The following is a 22,444-nucleotide window of genomic DNA, read 5'->3' on the forward strand; positions in this document are numbered from 1 at the left end:
ACCTGGACACAATGTTCTCAGTAAAAGGATCTATGTAAATAGGCCATGAGCAGAAGGTTTTATGTTTACCTGACTAGGAGTTGAGCTGTGTTTTCTTTTTTTTTTTTAATTTTTTTTTTTTATAAACATATATTTTTATCCCCAGGAGTACAGGTCTGTGAATCGCCAGGTTTACACACTTCACAGCACTCACCAAAGCACATACCCTCCCCAATGTCCATAACCCCACCCCTCTTCTCCCAACCCCCCTCCCCCCAGCAACACTCAGTTTGTTTTGTGAGATTAAGAGTCACTTACGGTTTGTCTTCCTCCCAATCCCATCTTGTTTCATTGATTCTTCTCCTACCCACTTAAGCCCCCATGTTGCATTCACCACTTCCTCATATCAGGGAGATCATATGATAGAGCTGTGTTTTCTATTTGCTGTAGCTGTAAGTGTTAAAGGCCAAAATTTTATTGGTGTCACTTTTTTTTTGTATATATATCTCTCACAGTCTTTGTGTTTTCCTTGAAATTTCTTAAAATAGAACTTAGGCTTATAGTCTTCCCTTTGTAATTTTTTGTGCAGGAGCGTTATTGAGGTGGTGGTAAGGAGTGGGGTGAGAAGTGTTTTGTAGTCTCATGATTAGGTCTCAATCTTTTAGCAATCCTATGCCACGGGGCTTTGACCTTCACAAGTGCTTCTCAGCCACTTCCCGTCTCTGCTTGGGTTAGAGAGGAGGACTAGAGGAAACTAGAGTTCAATAATTCTCTTCCCCTAGTACTGTCAGGTTTCTGGTAAAACCCAAAGTGGTTAGGTTCGGTGAAATAGTTTCCTTTGAGGGTAGGCTTGTGTTAGAAGTACAAAATGCTCTCAGCACATTTCAGAATGGTTAATTCTCCTTTCCCCAAAGGAAGCTCCCTGATCTTCAGTCAGAGCTCCTGATAGGATTCATAGAGGTAACTCATGGAAGTGTGGGGCCCCTAAGATTCCCAGTCCTAATTTTTAACTCTCCATCATTGTGCATATTGATCTTCCAGGAATTTGTTGATTATAATTTAATTTTTCCTACCTTGGTTGACTCCAGCAGCCAGCTTCTCCAGGGCTTTTGTTCCCAGTAAGCTGTAATTCTCTATATTCACATGTCACCAATTTGGGAGGCATTGGTCAACCTTGTGACACAACTCTTGGATGAATCTAAGAAAAAGTCATTGGTGTTCTATTTATTCAGCTTTATTCTTCTTGGAAGTGATGACTTCCAAGTTGGAAAACAGAAGCCTCATTCAGTTTTCAAGGTATTTTTTCTTTAAGACAAATAAGAACACACACATTCTTGTACATGTGTACTTTTGAGGTACCTGTGCCTGGTTTTCCATTACCAACAGAGTAAAATAACTGAATGCTAAGATAAAATACTTTTCTTTAAGTTTTAATTCCAGTGCAGTTAATACACAGTGTTATATTCATTTTAGGTGTATAATTAGTGATTTGACAATTCCATATATTACTCAGTGCTCATCAAAATAGGTGTACTTTTCATCCCCATCACTTATTTCACCCATCCCAACATCCAATTATCCTATGGTAACCATCTATTTATTCTCTATAGTTGAGTCTGTTTTTGTTTGTTTGTTTGTTTGTTCTTAAAGATTTTGTTTATTTGACAGAGAGCACAAGACAGGGGAGCAGCAGGCAGAGGCAGAAGGGAGAGGGAGAAGCAGGCTCCCTGCCAAGCTAGGAGAACAATGTGGGGATCATGACCTGAGTCAAAGGCAGACATTTAACCAATTGAGCCACCCAGGTGCCCAAGAGTATTTTTTTGTCTCTTTTTTTCCCCTTTGTTCATTTATATTTTTTCTTAAATTATCATGTAATAGTGAAATCATATGGTATTTATCTTTTCTGGCTGACTTATTTTATTTAGCATTATATACTCTAGATCCATCTATGTTGTTACAAATGGCAATATTTTATTCTTTCTTATCCCTGAATAATGTCCAATTGTATGTATATACATGCCTTCTTTATTCATTCATCTACCAAAGCACACTTCCATAATTTTGCTATTATAAATAATGTTCCAATAAACATAGGGGTGTGTAGATCCTTTCAAGTTAGGGTTTTCATATTCTTTGAATAAATACCAGAAGTGGAATTATGGATCAAAGGTAGTTCTATTTTTAATTTTTTAAGGAACCTTCATACTGTCTTCCACAGTGGCTATACCGGTTTACATTCCTCCTAACTGTAGATGAGGGTACTTTTCTCTCCATATCCTTGCCAACACTGTTTCTTATTTTTTGACATTAGCCATTCTGACAGGTGTGAGGTGTAATTGTGATTTTGATTTGAATTTCCCTGATGATGAGTGATGTTGAGCATCTTGTCATGTATCTGTTAGCCCTTTGGATGTCGTTTTTGGAGAAATGGCTGTTCCTGTCTTCTGCTCATTTTAAGTTGGATTATTTGGTGTTGAGTTGTATAGTTCTTTGTATATTTTGGATACTAAGCCTTTATCAGATATGTTATTTGAAAACATCTTTACCTATTCAGTAGGTTATCTTTTAGTTGTATTGTTTCCTTTGCTGTGTAGCAGTTGTTGTTGTTGTTGTTGTTTAATGTAGTCACAATATCTAGAAAAAAAAGTTGCAATGGCCAATATCAGAGAAATTATTGCCTGTGCTCTCTTCTAGGGTTTTTATGGTTTCAATCTCACAAATAGGTCTTTCTCCATTTTGAGTTTATTTTTGTGTATGGTGTAAAAAGTGGTCCAGTTTCATGCTTTTGCATGTAGCTGTCCAGTTTTCCAAAAACCATTTGTTGAAGAAGCTATCTTTTTCCATTGCATATTGTTGCATCTTTTGCCATAAATTAATTTACCATATAATTATAGATTTATTTCTAGGTTTTCCATTCTGTTCTATTGATCCTCTCTGTTTTTGTGCCAGTGCCATACTATTTTGATGACTATAGCTTTGTAATATAACTTGAAACTGGAATTGTGTTACCTCCAGATTTGTTTTATTTATTTTTTTCATGATTGCTTTGATTATTTGGGGTCTGTAGGAATTCCAAACAAATTTTAGGTTTGTTTGTTCTAGTTCTGTGAAAAATGCTGTTGGCAATGTGATAGGAATTGCATTAAATATGTAGATTTCTTTGGGAGGTATGGACATTTTAACAATATTTATTCTTCCAATCCATAAGCATGGAATGACTTCCATTTGTTTCTGTTTTCTTTAATTTCTTTCATCAGTGTTTTTTTTTTGTTTTGTTTTGTTTTGTTTTTATTTTTTTAATTTTTTATTTTTTATAAACATATATTTTTATCCCCAGGGGTACAGGTCTGTGAATCACCAGGTTTACACACTTCACAGCACTCACCAAATCACATACCCTCCCCAATGTCCATAATACCACCCCCTTCTCCCAAAACCCCTCCCCCCGGCAACCCTCAGTTTGTTTTGTGAGATTAAGAGTCACTTATGGTTTGTCTCCCTCCCAATGCCATCTTGTTTCATTTATTCTTCTTCTACCCACTTAAGCCTCCATGTTGTATCACCACTTCCTCATATCAGGGAGATCATATGATAGTTGTCTTTCTCTGCTTGACTTATTTCGCTAAGCATGATACGCTCTAGTTCCATCCATGTTGTTGCAAATGGCAAGATTTCATTTCTTTTGATGGCTGCATAGTATTCCATTGTGTATATATACCACATCTTCTTGATCCATTCATCTGTTGATGGACATCTAGGTTCTTTCCATAGTTTGGCTATTGTGGACATTGCTGCTATAAACATTCGGGTGCACGTGCCCCTTTGGATCACTACATTTGTATCTTTAGGGTAAATACCCAATAGTGCAATTGCTGGGTCATAGGGCAGTTCTATTTTCAACATTTTGAGGACCCTCCATGCTGTTTTACAGAGTGGCTGCACCAGCTTGCATTCCCACCAACAGTGTAGGAGGGTTCCCCTTTCTCGGCATCCTCGCCAGCATCTGTCATTTCCTGACTTGTTGATTTTAGCCATTCTGACTGGTGTGAGGTGATATCTCATTGTGGTTTTGATTTGTATTTCCCTGATGCCGAGTGATATGGAGCACTTTTTCATGTGTCTGTTGGCCATCTGGATGTCTTCTTTGCAGAAATGTCTGTTCATGTCCTCTGCCCATTTCTTGATTGGATTATTTGTTCTTTGGGTGTTGAGTTTGCTAAGTTCTTTATAGATTCTGGACACTAGTCCTTTATCTGATATGTCGTTTGCAAATATCTTCTCCCATTCTGTCAGTTGTCTTTTGATTTTGTTAACTGTTTCCTTTGCTGTGCAAAAGCTTTTGATCTTGATGAAATCCCAGTAGTTCATTTTTTCCCTTGCTTCCCTTGCCTTTTGCGTTGTTCCTAGGAAGATGTTGCTGCGGCAGAGGTCGAAGAGGTTGCTGCCCGTGTTCTCCTCAAGGATTTTGATGGATTCCTTTCGTACATTGAGGTCCTTCATCCATTTTGAGTCTATTTTTGTGTGTGTGTAAGGGAATGGTCCAATTTCATTTTTCTGCATGTGGCTGTCCAATTTTCCCAGCACCATTTATTGAAAAGGCTGTCTTTTTTCCATTGGACATTCTTTCCTGCTTTGTCGAAGATTAGTTGACCATAGATTTGAGGGTCTATTTCTGGGCTCTCTATTCTGTTCCATTGATCTATGTGTCTGTTTTTGTGCCAGTACCATGCTGTCTTGATGATGACAGCTTTGTAATAGAGCCTGAAGTCCGGAATTGTGATGCCACCAACGTTGGCTTTCTTTTTCAATATCCCTTTGGCTATTCGAGGTCTTTTCTGGTTCCATATAAATTTTAGCATTATTTGTTCCATTTCTTTGAAAAAGATGGATGGTACTTTGATAGGAATTGCATTAAATGTGTAGATTGCTTTAGGTAGCATAGACATTTTCACAATATTTATTCTTCCAATCCAGGAGCATGGAACATTTTTCCATTTCTTTGTGTCTTCCTCAATTTCTTTCATGAGTACTTTATAGTTTTCTGAGTATAGATTCTGTGTCTCTTTGGTTAGGTTTATTCCTAGGTATCTTATGGTTTTGGATGCAATTGTAAATGGGATTGACTCCTTAATATCTCTTTCTTCTGTCTTGCTGTTGGTGTAGAGAAATGCAACTGAATTCTGTGCATTGATTTTATATCCTGACACTTTACTGAATTCCTGTATAAGTTCTAGCAGTTTTGGAGTGGAGTCTTTTGGGTTTTCCACATATAGTATCATATCATCTGCGAAGAGTGATAATTTGACTTCTTCTTTGCCGATTTGGATGCCTTTAATTTCCTTTTGTTGTCTGATTGCTGAGGCTAGGACCTCTAGTACGATGTTGAATAGCAGTGGTGATAATGGACATCCCTGCCGTGTTCCTGACCTTAGCGGAAAAGCTTTCAGTTTTTCTCCATTGAGAATGATATTTGCGGTGGGTTTTTCATAGATGGCTTTGATGATATTGAGGTATGTGCCCTCTATCCCTACACTTTGAAGAGTTTTGATCAGGAAGGGATGTTGTACTTTGTCAAATGCTTTTTCAGCATCTATTGAGAGTATCATATGGTTCTTGTTCTTTCTTTTATTGATGTGTTGTATCACATTGACTGATTTGCGGATGTTGAACCAACCTTGCAGCCCTGGAATAAATCCCACTTGGTCGTGGTGAATAAATCTTTTAATGTACTGTTGAATCCTATTGGCTAGTATTTTGTTGAGTATTTTCGCATCTGTGTTCATCAGGATATCGGTCTATAGCTCTTTTTTGGTGGGATCCTTGTCTGGTTTTGGGATCAAGGTGATGCTGGCCTCATAAAATGAGTTTGGAAGTTTTCCTTCCATTTCTATTTTTTGGAACAGTTTCAGGAGAATAGGAATTAGTTCTTCTTTAAATGTTTTGGTAGAATTCCCCCGGGAAGCCGTCTGGCCCTGGGCTTTGTTTGTTTGGAGATTTTTAATGACTGTTTCAATCTCCTTACTGGTTATGGGTCTGTTCAGGCTTTCTATTTCTTCCTGGTTCAGTTGTGGTAGTTTATATGTTTCTAGGAATGCATCCATTTCTTCCAGATTGTCAAAATTATTATTGCCGTAGAGTTGCTCATAGTATGTTCTTATAATAGTTTGTATTTCTTTGGTGTTAGTTGTGATCTCTCCTCTTTCATTCATGATTTTATTTATTTGGGTCCTTTCTCTTTTCTTTTTGATAAGTCGGGCCAGGGGTTTATCAATTTTATTAATTCTTTCAAAGAACCAGCTCCTAGTTTCGTTGTTGATTTGTTCTATTGTTTTTTGGTTTCTATTTCATTGATTTCTGCTCTGATCTTTATGATTTCTCTTCTCCTGCTGGGCTTAGGGTTCTTTCTTGTTCTTTCTCCAGCTCCTTAGGTGTAGGGTTAGGTTGTGTACCTGAGACCTTTCTTGTTTCTTGAGAAAGGCTTGTACCGCTATATATATTTTCCTCTCAGGACTGCCTTTGTTGTGTCCCACAGATTTTGAACCGTTGTATTTTCATTATCATTTGTTTCCATGATTTTTTTTTCAATTCTTCTTTAATTTCCCGGTTGACCCATTCATTCTTTAGAAGGATACTGTTTAGTCTCCATGTATTTGGGTTCTTTCCAAACTTCCCTTTGTGGTTGAGTTCTAGCTTTAGAGCATTGTGGTCTGAAAAAATATGCAGGGAATGATCCCAATCTTTTGATACCGGTTGAGTCCTGATTTAGGACCGAGGATGTGATCTATTCTGGAGAATGTTCCATGTGCACTAGAGAAGAATGTGTATTCTGTTGCTTTGGGATGAAATATTCTGAATATATCTGTGATGTCCATCTGGTCCAGTGTGTCGTTTAAGGCCTTTATTTCCTTGCTGATCTTTTGCTTGGATGACCTGTCCATTTCAGTGAGGGGAGTGTTAAAGTCCCCTACTATTATTGTATTATTGTTGATGTGTTTCTTTGATTTTGTTATTAATTGGTTTATATAGTTGGCTGCTCCCACATTGGGGGCATAGATATTTAAAATTGTTAAATCTTCTTGTTGGACAGACCCTTTGAGTATGATATAGTGTCCTTCCTCATCTCTTATTATAGTCTTTGGCTTAAAATCTAATTGATCTGATATAAGGATTGCCACTCCTGCTTTCTTCTGATGTCCATTAGCATGGTAAATTCTTTTCCACCCCCTCACTTTAAATAATCTGGAGGTGTCTTCGGGCTTAAAATGTGTTTCTTGGAGGCAACATATAGATGGGTTTTGTTTTTTTATCCATTCTGATACCCTGTGTCTTTTGACAGGGGCATTTAGCCCATTCACATTCAGGGTAACTATTGAGAGATATGAATTTAGTGCCATTGTATTGCCTGTAGGGTGACTGTTACTGTATATGGTCTCTGTTCCTTTCTGATCTACCACTTGTAGGCTCTCTCTTTGCTTAGAGGACCCCTTTCAATATTTCCTGTAGAGCTGGTTTGGTATTTGCAAATTCTTTCAGTTGTTGTTTGTCCTGGAAGCTTTTAATCTCTCCTTCTATTTTCAATGATAGCCTAGCTGGATATAGTATTCTTGGCTGCATGTTTTTCTCGTTTAGTGCTCTGAAAATATCATGCCAGCTCTTTCTGGCCTGCCAGGTCTCTGTGGATAAGTCAGCTGCCAATCTAATATTTTTACCATTGTATGTTACAGACTTCTTTTCCCGGGCTGCTTTCAGGATTTTCTCTTTGTCACTGAGACTTGTAATTTTACTATTAGGTGACGGGGGTGTGGGCCTATTCTTATTGATTTTGAGGGGCATTCTCTGAACCTCCTGAATTTTGATGCTCGTTCCTTTGCCATATTGGGGAAATTCTCCCCAATAATTCTCTCCAGTATACCTTCTGCTCCCCTCTCACTTTCTTCTTCTTCTGGAATCCCAATTATTCTAATGTTGTTTCGTCTTATGGTGTCACTTATCTCTCGAATTCTCCCCTCGTGGTCCAGTAGCTGTTTGTCCCTCTTTTGCTCAGCTTCTTTATTCTCTGTCATTTGGTCTTCTATATCACTAATTCTTTCTTCTGCCTCATTTATCCTAGCAGTTAGAGCCTCCATTTTGATTGCACCTCATTAATAGCTTTTTTGATTTCACCTTGGTTAGATTTTAGTTCTTTTATTTCTCCAGAAAGGGCTTTTATATCTCTCGAGAGGGTTTCTCTAATATCTTCCATGCCTTTTTCGAGCCTGGCTAGAACCTTGAGAATTGTCATTCTGAACTCTAGATCTGACATATTACCGATGTCTGTATTGATTAGGTCCCTAGCCTTCGGTACTGCCTCTTGTTCTTTTTTTTGTGTTGAATTTTTACGTCTGTCATTTTGTCCAGATAAGAGTAAATGAAGGGGCAAGTAAAATACTAAAAGGGTGGCAACAACCCCAGGAAAATATGCTTTAACCAAATTAGAAGAGATCCAAAATCGTGAGTGGGGAGAAAGGGGATAAAAAGAGGTTGAAAAAGGAAGAAAGAAAAAAAAAAAAAAAGAAAAGAAAAGAAAAGAATTTTTAAAAAAAGAATACACCTAAGAAAAATGTAAAAAAGAAAAAATATATATTAGATAAACTAGTATAAAATCGTTAAAAAAGAAAAAGGTAACAGTTAAAAAAAATTTTACCCGAAGGCGAAAAAAAAAAAAAAGAAAAAGAAAAAATTAAATTAACTGCAAGACTAAAAAAAATCACAGGGAAAAAGCCATGAGTTCCGTGCTTGGCTTTCTCCTCCTCTGGAATTCTGCTGCTCTCCTTGGTATTGAAACCGCACTCCTTGGTAGGTGAACCTGGTCTTGGCTGGATTTCTTGTTGATCTTCTGGGGGAGGGGCCTGTTGTAGTGATTCTCAAGTGTCTTTGCCCCAGGCGGAATTACACCGCCCTTACCCGGGGCCGGGGTGAGTAATCCGCTCGGGTTTGCTTTCAGGAGCTTTTGTTCCCTGAGCGCTTTCCGTAGAGTTCCAGAGGACGGGAATACAAATGGCGGCCTCCTGGTCTCCGGCCCGGAGGAGCCGAGAGCCCAGGGCCGCACTCCTCAGTGGGCGCTCAGAGAACCGCGCCCAGTTACTCCCGTCTGCCTGACCTCCGGCCGCGCTCCGAGCTCACCGAGCCTGCGACCGGTTCAAGGTAACACGGAGCTGTGAGCTTACTGTCGGCTCTGTCTCTGTAGCTGGCTTTCCCGTTCCAATACCCAAAAGCTCTGCGACACTCAGACACCCCCGATCCTTCTGTGACCCTGCGGGACCTGAGGCCACGCTGACCCCGCGTGGTCTTCGCCCCGGTTTAGCCTCTGGAGCGATGTCCCTCAGCGGAACAGACTTTTAAAAGTCCTGATTTTGTGCAAGGTTGCTCCGCCGCTTGCCGGGAGCCGGCCCCTCCCCCCGGGGTCTATCTTCCCGTCGCTTTGGATTCACTTCTCCGCCGGTCCTACCTTTCAGAAAGTGGTTGTTTTTCTGTTTCCAGAATTGCTGTTCTTCTTCTCTTCGATCTGCCGATGGATTTTCAGGTGTTTGCAATCTTTAGATAAGCTATCTAGCTGATCTCCGGCTAGCTGAAGCAGTCTCAGCTTGCTACTTCTCCGCCATCTTGACTCCTCCCTCATCAGTGTTTTATAGTTCTCAGTACAGGTCTTTGAACTCCTTGGTTAAGTTTATTCCTAGGTATTTTATTAATTATCCTATTTATTAATAGGATCGTTTTCTTAATTTCTCTTCTGATTCATCACCAGTGTATAGAAATGCAATGGATATCTGTCTATTGATTTTTTTATCCTGCAGCTTTACTGAATTCATTTATCTGTTCCAATAGTTTTTTTGTGACATCTTTAGGGTTTTCTATATATAGTATCATGTCCTCTGTTAAATGGTGGAAGTTCTATTTCTTCCTCACCAATTATACACCTCTTTTTTTTGTTGTTGTTGTCTGATTGCTTGGGTATAACTTCAGTACTATGTTGAATGAGTGGTGAGAATGCACACACTTCTGTTGTTCCTGTTTTTCACCATTGAGTATGATGAGTATGATGTGTTTTTCATTTATAAGCCTTTTTGAGATATGTTTCCTCTAAACCTACAAGCTTTCTATCATGATTGGATGTATTTTTTCAGATGTTTTTTTCTGCATCTATTAATTTGATCATATGATTTGTGTTCTTTCTCTTATTGATGGGACGTATCATGTTGTTTGATTTGCAAGTATTGAAATCTTTGGTAGAATTCACTTATGAATCCCTCTGGTTCTGAACTTTTGTTTGTTGGGAGTTTTTTAATTACTTATTTTTTCATTGCTGGAAATTGGTCTATTCCAATTTTCTATCTCTTCCTGATTCAGTTTAGGGAGGTTGTATGTTTCTAGAAATTTACCTACTTCTTCTAGGTTGTCCAATGTCTAGGCATGTAATTTTTCAGAATATTCTCTTATAATCCTTTGTATTTCTGTGGTGTTTGTTATTTCTTCTCTTTCATTCTGATTCTCTCTCTCTCTCTCTCTCTCTCTCTTTCTCATCTCTCTGTATCTCTATCTGTCTCTCCTTCTTTCTTTCCTTCTTTTTTTTTTTTTTTTTTGTGATGAATCTGGCTAAAGTTTTATCAATTTTGTTGAACTTTTCAAAGAACCAGCTCCTGGTTTCATTGATCTGTGCTATTGTTTTGTTTGTTTGTTTGTTTTCAGTTTCTATTTTGTTTATTTCTGGTCTAATCTTGACAGTTTCCTTTCTTCTACTTGTTTTCAATTTTGTTCTCCTTTTTCTAGATCGTAAGATTAGGTTGTTTATTTGATATTTTTCTTGCTTTTTGAGGTATGCCTGTATTGTTATAAACTTCCCTCTCCGAACATCTTTTGCTGCATCCTAAAGATTTTGGACCATTGTGTTTTCATTTCTTTGTTTCCATGTAATTTTTTATTTCCTCTTTGATTTCTTGGTTGATTTATTCATTGTTTCATAGCATGTTGTTTAACCTTGATATGTCTGTGCTCTTTCTAGATTTTTTTCTTGTGGTTGATTTCTAGTTTCATAGCATTATGGTCAGAAAATATGCATTGGTATGACTGATATTTTTGAATTTGTTGAGACTTATTTTTTGGGCTAATACGTGATATATTCTGAAGAATATTCTATGTGCATTTGAAAAGAATGTTTTAACATGAAATGTTCTGAGTGTATCTGTTAAATTCACTGGTCCAATGTGTGATTCAGTTCCCTGTTTCCATGTTGAATTTCTGTTTGTATGACCTCTCCAGTGATGTAACTGGGGTGTTAAATCCCTCTACTATAATTGTTTTATTATTGATTACTACCTTTATGTTTGTTATTAACCATATTATGCATAGGTTTATTCTTGTGTTGAGTGCATAAATATTTACATTTGCTATAATTTTGTTGGGTTTTCCTCTATATTATCAAGGAGTGCCCTATTTTGTCTCTTATTACCAACTTTGCTTTAAAGTCTGTTTCATTCTGAGACTCTACTGTGGCTTTCTTTTCACACTTATTTGCATGATGAATATTTGTCCATCCTTTACTTTCAATTTGTATGTATCTTTAGGTATATGAAATGAGTCTCTTGTAAGCAACATGTAGGTTTTTTTTTTCTTTGTTATCCATTCCATCACCCTATGTCTTTTGATTGATGCATTTAGTTTATTTACATTCAAAATAGTTATTTGCAGGTATGTATTTGCTGTCATTTTGTTGCTTGTTTTATGGTTGTTTTTATAGATCTTTTTGTTCCTTCCTTCCTTTTTCTCTTCTCTCACAATAATTTGCCTCTCTTTAGTGATTTACTTGGATTATTCTCTCCTTACTTTTTGTATATCTATTACTGTTCTTTGATTTTGTGTTACGAAGAGGTTTGTATATAATATCTGCATATAGCAGTCTATATTAAGTTGATGTTTGCTTAAGTTTTAACCCATTTTTGCCTCATCTCCCTGTCATGTTTTAGGTTTAAAAGCCATACTTTACATCCTTTTCTTTTGTTAGTCTTTTGATTAATTTTTACAAATGTGCTTACTCTTTTTTAAAAGATTTTATTTATTTATTTGAAAGAGAGAGAGAGATCACAAGTAGGCAGAGAGGCAGGCAAAGACAGGGGAAAGCAGGCTCCTGCCGAGCAGAGATCCGATGTGGGGCTCGATCCCAGGACTCCAGGATCATGACCCGAGCTGAAGGCAGAGACTCAACACACTGAGCCCCCCAGGGACCCCCAAATATGCTTACTTTTACTGCTTTTGTGCTTCCTGCTTTTCTTAACTTATGACATTTCCTTCCCACTAGGAGAGTCACCTTCAACATTTCTTATTGGATTGTTTTAGCATCATGAACTCATTCAATTTTTATCTGGGAAATTCTTTATATTTCTCCTTCTATTCTGAATGATAGCTTTACTGGATACACTATTTTAAGTTGCAAGGTGGATTTTTTTCCCCCCTCCCAGCATTTTGAATATATCATGCCACTCATTTCTGGCTTGCAAATTTTCTGCTGAAAAATCCGGCTTACAGTGGCACCTGGATGGCTCAGTCATTAAGCATCTGCCTTCAGCTAAAATCATGACCCCAGGGTCCTGGGATGGAACACTGCATCGGGTTCCCTGCTCAGCAGAGAGCCCACTTCTCTCTCTCCTCCCCACTCCTGCTCCCTCTCACTATCTGTATCTCTCTCAAATAAATAAATAAATAAATAAACTTTTTACAAAAAATCAGGCTGACAACCTAACAGGGTTTCCAGAGACTGTTTTCTCTTGCTGCTTTAAAAAATTCTCTCTTTACTATTACCTTTTAGCAGTTTTAATTACTGTGTCTTGGTGTGGACCTCTTTTGGTTGATTTTATTGAGCCATCTCTGCGCCGTCTCAGTCTGCATTTCTATTTCCTTCCCCATATTCAGGAAGTTTTCAGCTATTATTTCCTCAAATAAATTTTCTTCCCCCTTTTCTCTCTCTTCTCCTTCTGGGATCCCTATAATGTCAATGTCATTATGCTTCATGGTGTCACTGGATTCCCTAAGTCTATTCTCACTTTGCCTAATTTCTTTTTTTTTTTTTTACCTGCTCAGTTTGCTTATTTTCCATCACTCTGTCCTGAGGCCATTAATTCATTCTTCTGCTTCCTCTAATCTGGTATTTATCCTATCTAGTGTACTTTGAATTCCATTTATTGTGCTCTTCATCTCTGATTGGTTCTTTATCTGTTTGGTGAGGGTCTTGCTGATGTCCTCCAGTCTTTTCTCTTTTCTCAAACCCAGTATCTTCATGATCATTACTGTAAATTCTCTATCAGGCATATTACTCATCCCTATTTCATTTAGCTCTCTCGCTGTGATTTTGTCCTCTTCTTTGATATTTTTTCTGTCTCATTTTGTCTAACTATCTATGTATGTTTCTAGGTATTAAGAAAGTTAGCTATGTCTCCTTTTCTTGAAAATAGTGTCCTTATGAAGAAGAGTCCTATGGTGCCCTGCAGTGTCCTGTCCCTTGTTCACCAGAACCTGGCACTTCAGGCGTGTTTCCTATGTGTGTTGCATGTACCCTGATGTTATGGCTGAGCCATTTTTCCTTTAATCCAGTTGTCTGTTATGGCTCTCTTTGCTTGTTGTAGGCAGGTTTCAGTGCCTGTGTTGTTAATAGGCTAGTCTGGGGCCACCTTGGGCTGAAGTTGAGTCAGCCCAATGGTTTGTCAGAGATGTAACAACATGAGATTGCAGGGTGTTTTCCCCTGAGAAGCTTTCACTTGTGGGTGGGGCTACATTTAGACCAGCCATTTGCTGACCAGCTGTTTGCTACCAGCCCACTTCTGGGTTGGGTGGTCTTACTGTTGTGTGTAGTTATCTTTCACTCTTCCTTGGGCAGGACTCAGTATGGAGTGGTGCTGGCTCTTGTCAAGGCTGCTTGCACATTGCCAGTTTTGTGAAACTGCTTTGGTTGGTCTCTGGCCAAGATGTATTGGAAGAGACGGATCTGCAGTGTGCAGAGAAGCAGGATGCATGCTGATTTGCAAGGTCTTCACACTTGTCTTCTGGAGAGGGTATCTGCAGTGCTAGGACAGAGGCCCACCTGGATGGAGGGAGTGGGGAACACTGTTAATCAAGTTAGGTAGTGAGGTGACTATGTGTTTATGCTGGGAGACATGGGGACTGAAATGGTGCCTGCCATTTCCTTTGTTCCTGCAGGATTCTGCCAGTGACCTAATCCCTCTAGGACATGCTCTGAGATGAGTAAACATTAACTTTCTCACCCATATGCCTCATACGTTTCTCAAGCTGCTACTTCTATGGTGTATCTTATGGGACTGTTTGTTGTATTGTCTCTTTAAGAGCCAGAGCCCCCTCTCTCCCAGAGCCAAGCCAACTGATTTTTTAAAATCCCAAGTTAAAGTCCCACTGATTATAAGTACTTATAAAATTTGGCCCCTCTGGTTTTCAAAGCCAAATATTATGGTGATTTGTCTTGTCCTTTCAGGTTCCCCAGTGTGAGGGCCTGTTTCTCTCTCCTCTCCTTACCCATGACATCCCTTCTAGCTGCAGATAATCCCAAGGGACTTTTTAGGAGCCATGTCTCTGTCCTTCCTATGCTCTTTCATGTGGCCTCTCTTCTACACTTAGTTTATTGGGGTTTGTTTTGCCAGTCTTGGAGTCATTTTCTGGGCTATTTACATTGTTATTTAGTATTTTCTATGGGTTTAGGTGTGCTTAGGGTCCTCCTACTCTTGTCATCTTCCCAGCTATCCCAGGGTATGCTAATTTTTAGATCTAGTATACACCACCAAACTCAGTGAGCTTCCTCCTGTCGCAAATGAGTTGTTGCTCTGCATCCATGTGAACACTGAGGGGTTGTCAGTCTTTTCCATTTTAGCTGGTGTTGTATGTGTGGTGGTGCCTCATTATTGTGATTTTTTTGCTCTGATATATTTATTAATGAAAGTAAATACCACTTACATACTTTCTTTTGTAAATTACCCTTTCAGATCTTCTATTCATTTTTCTCTTGGATCATTTGACTTTTTCTTATTAAGTTTTAGGAGGTTTTATATATTCTGAATGTGAGACCTTTGTCAGTATATGTGTTGCATATATTTACTCACACTGTTACTTGCCTCTTCACTTTCACCATGGTGTCTTTGATTAAAAAACACTTGATTTGAATGTAGTCTAGTCTATCAATCTCCTCCTTTATAGCTATTGCTTTTAATAATCTGTTCAAGAAGTCATTTCTAGTGTGCCTGGGTCGTTAAATTGTTTAAGTATCCAACTCTTGAATTCAGTTTAGGTCATGGTCTCAGGGTTGTGAGATCAAGCCCTGCATTGGACTCTGCACTTAGCACTCAGACTTTAGATCTGCTTGAGATTCTCTCTCTCCCTCTGCCCCTCCTCACCTTATGCCTCTCTCTCTCTCTCTCTCTCTCTCAAAATAAATAAAATCTTTTTTTTTTTTTAAAGCATCCAACTCTGGGTTTTGGCTCAGGTCATGATCTTGGGGTCATGGGATTGAGCCCTGTGTGGTTTCCACATGCTTAATAGGGAGTCTGCTTCTCTCCCTCTGCCCCTCCCTTTTTTCAAATAAGTAGATAAATCTTAAAAAAAAAAAAAAGGAAGAAATCATTTCCTACCTCTTATACCTCAAGGTCTTAAAAATAATTTATCTTATGAAATATTTATTTTTTACAATTCCAAGCTAATTCTTTCAGGAATAGATTTTTGTAGTTGGTATAAGACAGTTCTCAAGATTTACCTTTTACATATGGTTGTGCAATTGATCTAGCACATTCACGAATTTTTATCACTAATCTTTAGTACTTACTTTGTCATAGTCTTATGCATGGGTCTGTTTTTGGACACATCTTTTCTATTGGTTTATTTTCTATTCTTGTTTCACTCTTACTGTCTTCTTATAGCTTTATATTAAGATTTGGTATCTGTATAATACTTTCTCTTATTTAATTCTTCTTTAAGAATGTCATTTCTTTGCCTTTTGCATATCATACATATTTTATAGTCAGATTATCAACTTCCATTTTTAAAACCTTGCTGGGATTCTGATTTATTTAGTGTTAATTTTTGACTGGATTTTATTATATTTTAATTATGATTATAATGTAACATGGATTAACATAGATGGTGAGAGTAAGATTGCTAAATATCAGAAAAAAGGGGCAGTAATCTTTTAAATATTAGCATATCCTGCCAGAAGAAAGACCTTTCAGTAAAGTTTATAGCTGGTAATTGCAAAAGATTTGTAAGTATATGCATCCAATCAAGATTGTGGATCAGTCTGGCATGTTATGGGAATCTCTCAATCCTGGCAAGGACAGATGGAGCTCTTGAATGTGCAGAAATAAACTATGGAAAGGTTCTCAAAATTTGCAAGGATCTATACATATATTCTTTATGAGTCTAGAAGTCTCAAAAAGGTTTTTTTTTTTTTAAAGATTTTATTTATTTATTTGACAGATAGATCACAAGTAGGCAGAGAGGCAGGCAGAGAGAGGAAGGGAAGCAGGCTCCCTGCTGAGCAAAGAACCCAATGCGGGGCTCGATCCCAGGACCTTGGGACCATGACCTGAGCCGAAAGCAGAGGCTTTAACCCACTCAGCCACCCAGGTGCCCCTCAAAAAGGTTTTTAAATGTTTAGTTTAGGTAATCATCTCAAAAAATTGAGATCAGTATATTCTGGGGCTTTTAGATGGCCTTTGTTTTGATAACCAAGTTGTTTGATTTCTATGCACAAAATTACAATAAGGAAACCCAGAGAATGAAATGTAAATTTCTTGATGAATTCGTTTCAAGAGTCACAGAAACCTGTAAGCTTCAACTCACCTGGTTGACTTGGAATGACTACTGTATGAGGGCTTTAAGGTGTCTGAGAGCTTACTTTTCTGTGTCAATAAGTTATAGAATCATCATATTTTAATAATAATTGACATTATTTTTAAATGAGGATAGATTATTGTAATAGAAGTGAATATGACTTTAGAAAAATCTATCCTACTTTTATAAATTTACTAGTATATCAGGATTTCCATTTTATTTCATAATAAATGTGTTATCCTGAAACTGAATCAAACAATCATTCTACCAAAACAGGCATAAAGCTGCCCAGACACTTAAGTATTCCTGTGAGTCAGTCAGTGCTCAAGATTAAAGTGTCTAGCAGGCAGTTGAACTTGCGTGGCTTTTAGGTGAATCTAACTGCTGCTTCATTTTCCAGGAGTACAGGGGATCAGAAGCGTCCTTCTCCCAGTGAAACTACTCTGTACCCCAATATCTCAGGGTGCTCACATTTGTTCTTTGGGATTGCAATACCATCTAAATTGGGAGCATTTAAGGTGGAAGTGGAGGGCATGGGGATATCTACTAATTACATAGAGTAATAGTTGGGGGGTCAAGCATGGGGAGAGACTTTGGTTGAGGAAGCAGAGTGTACAAACTATATAAGAATACGAAGTGGAGTTGGGAGATAGCTCAAAGGTGTAAATCTGTGCTCCACTTTAAGTGAAGTGACATTAAATATGAGCATGGTATGAGATTTGACTTTAGGGCTTAATATTCTTTTTGTATGGGGAATGAGGTGGTCCATATCTGTTGACCCTGACCTGAGTTTCAAAGTTCTGAGTAACAGTGTCTTTCCTCAGGAATCCAGACATTTTCAATTCCAGGGAAAGAGTGGTAAATATGGAGTACTATTAGACTTATTCTCCAGAAATCTCCTGCTTGATATTCTACTGCTGGCAACATGCCTTTTCTGGTACTGAGTTTAACAACAGGAAGGAGCATTCATGCATGAGCCTATACTTCTGGGGTTTTAATGGGTTACAGGAAACCTCTTTGTGAGCAGTAATAAATCTACTGGAAATCAGAGCTGGAATTAAGACAGATTCTTTACCATTGGCCTGGTGCAGAATGACTTGGATGCACACTTGCTGAGGCAATAATGAGTCTTTAGTGATGCAAACTGGTAACTGCTCAGGACTATGGGGTCTGAGATTTATAATCATACATCACTGAGTTTTTGAAAGCTTAAAATCAAGCCAATAATTAAGATGTTGACTACTAATATTTGTTGAGAGATTTTTGGTTTTGTTTTATTTTCTTTTTAATCAGGGGAAATGATAGTAGGGGGATAAGGAAAAGGAAGATACCCTAATGAGCATCAGAGTCATTAATTATTGGAAATATCCTATGGGATTACTCTGACTCACAATTTTGGTTAAAATGGGAGTCAAATCACCACTTTTAAAGTTCAGATTTCTATTTTGGTTGCTTAAGGTTATTCATTAACAGTTTAATTAAAAAACTGTGGTAGAGTGAGTACTCTGTATGATTTAGTTTTAAACCCTCATTCCATCATTTGCCCTACTCTTCATTCTAAAAAAAGGGAAAATGGGTCTATTGAATATATATTATTTATAATCCATGAGAGCAGGGACTGTATCTTCCTTATTTACTGCTGATTTCAAAGCTTAGTACAGTGTCCAACACATACTTAGTTCTCAATAAATATCAATTAAATGAATTTCTACCTTCCATTTTACCTGCTTCCAACTTCTAAACCAAATACTAAGAGCTTCACATAACGGCAGCTCTGGTAAGTTTCACACCAGTTTTCCTTGTGGTGTGACATTTATTTTTAGGCACCAACTCATTTATTTAGATTAAAGTTAATTAAAACAAATGAAATGACAAATAAAAATAATGTATTGTGGACCCATTTAGTCAGTGTTTCAATTATATCAGCCATTCTTAATTTTTTTAAAGACATAGATGGTATTAGACATATTTTTAGAGCAGTTTTAGGTTTAAAGCAAATATGAGAGAAAGGTACAGAGATTTCCCTTCTACCCTTGTCCTCCCCACATTATCAACATCCCCCCACCCAGATTAGTACATTGGTTATTACTGGGGACCCCAGATCATTACCACCCAAAGTCCACAGTTTACATTAGGGTTCATTCTTGGTGTATGTTCTGGAGGCTTGGACAAATGTATAATGACGTGTATTTACCACTGTAGTATCATACACCATTGTTTCACTACCCTAAAATCCTGGTAATTCACCTATTCATCTGTCCCCCAACTCCTGGCAACAAGTGATCTTTTGTTTTTACTGTCTCCATAATTTTGCTTTATCCAGAATATTCTTACAATCATACAGTGTATAGTCTTTTCATATTGGCTTTTTTCAGTTAGTAATATGCATTTAACTTTCCTCTGTGACTTTTCATAGCTTGATAGGTCATTTCTTTATAGTGTTGAACAATATTCCATGGTTTAAATGTATCATAGTTTATCCATTCACCCCCTGAAGAACATCTAAGTTGCTTCTAAGTTTTGGTAATTATGAATAATGTTGCTATAAACATTTAAGTACAGGGTTGTGGGGGTATAAGATTCCAAATGCTTTGAGCAAATATCAAGTAATGTAATGACTAGGTTGTGTGGTAAGAGTATGTTCAGCTTGAAAAAAAAAACAACAAAAAAAACACCAAATTGTCATTCAAAGTGAATCCACTGTTTTGTATTCCCACCAGAATAAATGAGAATTCCTGTTGCTCCATAGCCTTGGCAGCCTTTGCTGTTGTTAGTGTTCCAGATTTTGGCCTTTCTAATAGGTGTATAGTGGTATCTTATTATTATAATTCACATTTTCTGATGACATATGATGTGCAGCAGTTTTTTCATGTTTATTTGCCATTTAAATCTTTTCTTTGGTTAGGGGTCTATTAAGGTCAATGTTAATAAACATTGGTTTATTTTCAGTCTCTCTCCCTTTTTTTTTAAATTAAAGATTTTATTTATCTATTTGACAGAGAGAGATCACAAGTAGGCAGAAAGGCAGGCAGAGAGAGAGAGAGAGAGGAGGAAGCAGGCTCCCTGCTGAGCAGAGAGGCCAATGTGGAATTTGATCCTAGGACCCTGAGATCATGACCTGAGTCGAAGGCAGAGGCTTAACCCACTGAGCCACCCAGGTGCCCTTTTTTTTTTCTTTTCTTTTCTTTTTTTTTTTTGCTTATTATCCTCTTGGATTTTAAGATTTTTTAAAAAAAGAGTTCTTTATATATTTTGAATAATAGCTCTTTATCAGGTATATCTTTTATAAATATTTCCTCTAAATCTATAGTTTCTTTTTTCATTCTTAAAAAATATCTTTCATAGATAGACCCAGAAATTAATTTTATTTCATCTTTGATTCCTTTCATTAGATTTTTTTGTTTCTTCATGTAGATTTTGTACTTTTCATATATTTATATCTAAATATATCATTTTTGAGGTTTCTAATGTTAATGATGTTATATTTTCAGTTTCAAATTTCACCTGTTAATTGCTGCTGGTATATAGGAAAGCTATTGACTTATGTACATCAGTATTATATCCTAAAACCTTAAAATAATCATTTATTAGTTCCAGAATATTTTTGTGGATTCATTTGGATTTTTTACATAATAATGCCAAACAAGACATTTTTATTTCTTCCTTCCCTGTCTATATACTTTTAATTTCCTTTCATTATTATACTGCATTAGCTAATACTTCTAGTGCAGTATTGAAAAAGAATGGTGAGAGGAGACATCCCTGCCTTATTCCTGATATTAGTGGGAAAGCTTCTGGTTTCTCATCATTAAGTGTAATGTTAGCTGTAGAGTTTTTTTTAATAGATATTCTTTATCAGGTTGATGAAATTCCCCTCTATTCCTAGTTTACTGGGAGTTTTTATCATGATTAGTTTTATCAAATTTTTTTTTTGCATCTATTGATATGATCATATGATTTTATTTAGCCTGTTGCTATGAAGTATTATATTAATTGATGTTCAGATGGTAAACCAATCTTGCATACCTATAATAAATCCCATTTGGTCATGATTTGTATTTGGTCCAGCATGTGGTATATCTTGATGAATATTCCATATGAGCTTGAGAAGAATGTCTATCTGCTATTTGATGAAATAGTCTATGGATGTCCATTATAGTCAGTTAATTAATAGCAATGTTGATTTCATTTGTGTCCTTACTGATTTTCTGCCTGCTAGATCTATCCATTTCTGATAAAGGGGTGCTGAAGTCTCCAACTATAATAATGTATTCATCTATTTCTCTTAGTACTTCTACCAGTTTTTGCCTCATAAATTTTGGCCTCATATATTTTGATGATCGTTTATTAAGTTCACACACACAAAGAACTGTTATGTTTCCTTGGAGATTGATTTCCCTTGCTTCCAAGTTTGTTCAGTCTAATATTAGTATTACAATCTTCTTTTCCTTCTGATCAATATTAGCATTAAATATATTTCTCTATTAACTTATTTTTAATTTTTGTATGTCTTTAAGTTTTTTTGAAGATATTTTTTATTTATTTGGCAGAGAGAGAGAAAGAGAGAGAGAGAGAGATCACAAGTAGGCAGGGTGGGGGGGAAACAGGCTCCCTGCTGAGCAGAGAGCCCAATGCGGGGCTTGATCCTAGGACCCTGGGATCATGACCTGAGCCGAAGGCAGAGGCTTTAACCCACTGAGCCACCCAGGTGCCCCGTATGTCTTTAAGTTTTAAAGTTGTTTTCTTATGGGGTGCCTGGGTGGCTCAGTGGTTGGGATCTGCCTTCAGTTCAGGTCGTGGTCTTGGGGTCCTGGAATGGAGCCCTGCATAGGACTCTCTGCTCAGTGGGAGACCTGCTTCTCCCTCTCCCACTCCCCCTGCTTGTGTTCCCTCTCTCTCTGTGTCTCTCTCTGTCAAATAAATACATAAGTATTTTTTAAAATAAATAAATAAATAAAGTTGTTTTCTTACAGACTACATAGGGTTGGGTTTTTTTAATCCATTCTGACAATCATTTTTTTTATTGTCATATTTAGATGATTGACATTCAAGGTGATTACTGACATAATTGGATTAATATTTACCATGTTACTGTTTTCTGTCACCCCAATTTTTCTATTTTTGTCTTCCACTCTTTTTCTGTCATGTTGTTTTTAATTAAGCATTTTTCTTTTGTTCCAAGTTATCTCTTTTCTTTTTTTTTTTTTTTTTTTTTTTTTTTAAATTTTTTATTTTTTATAAACATATATTTTTATCCCCAGGGGTACAGGTCTGTGAATCACCAGGTTTACACACTTCACAGCACTCACCAAATCACATACCCTCCCCAATGTCCATAATCCCACCCCCTTCTCCCAAACCCCCTCCCCCCGGCAACCCTCAGTTTGTTGTGAGATTAAGAGTCACTTAGCGAAATAAGTCAAGCAGAGAAAGACAACTATCATATGATCTCCCTGATATGAGGAAGTGGTGATGCAACATGGAGGCTTAAGTGGGTAGAAGAATAAATGAAACAAGATGGGATTGGGAGGGAGACAAACCATAAGTTATCTCTTTTCTTAACATATTAACTATATTTTGTTTTAGCTTTTTTTAGTGGTTGCCATAG

The sequence above is a fragment of the Mustela putorius genome, unplaced genomic scaffold (assembly GCF_011764305.1).
Source record: "Mustela putorius furo isolate JIRA1106 unplaced genomic scaffold, ASM1176430v1.1 tig00000151_pilon_pilon_pilon, whole genome shotgun sequence".
NCBI lineage: Eukaryota > Metazoa > Chordata > Mammalia > Carnivora > Mustelidae > Mustela > Mustela putorius.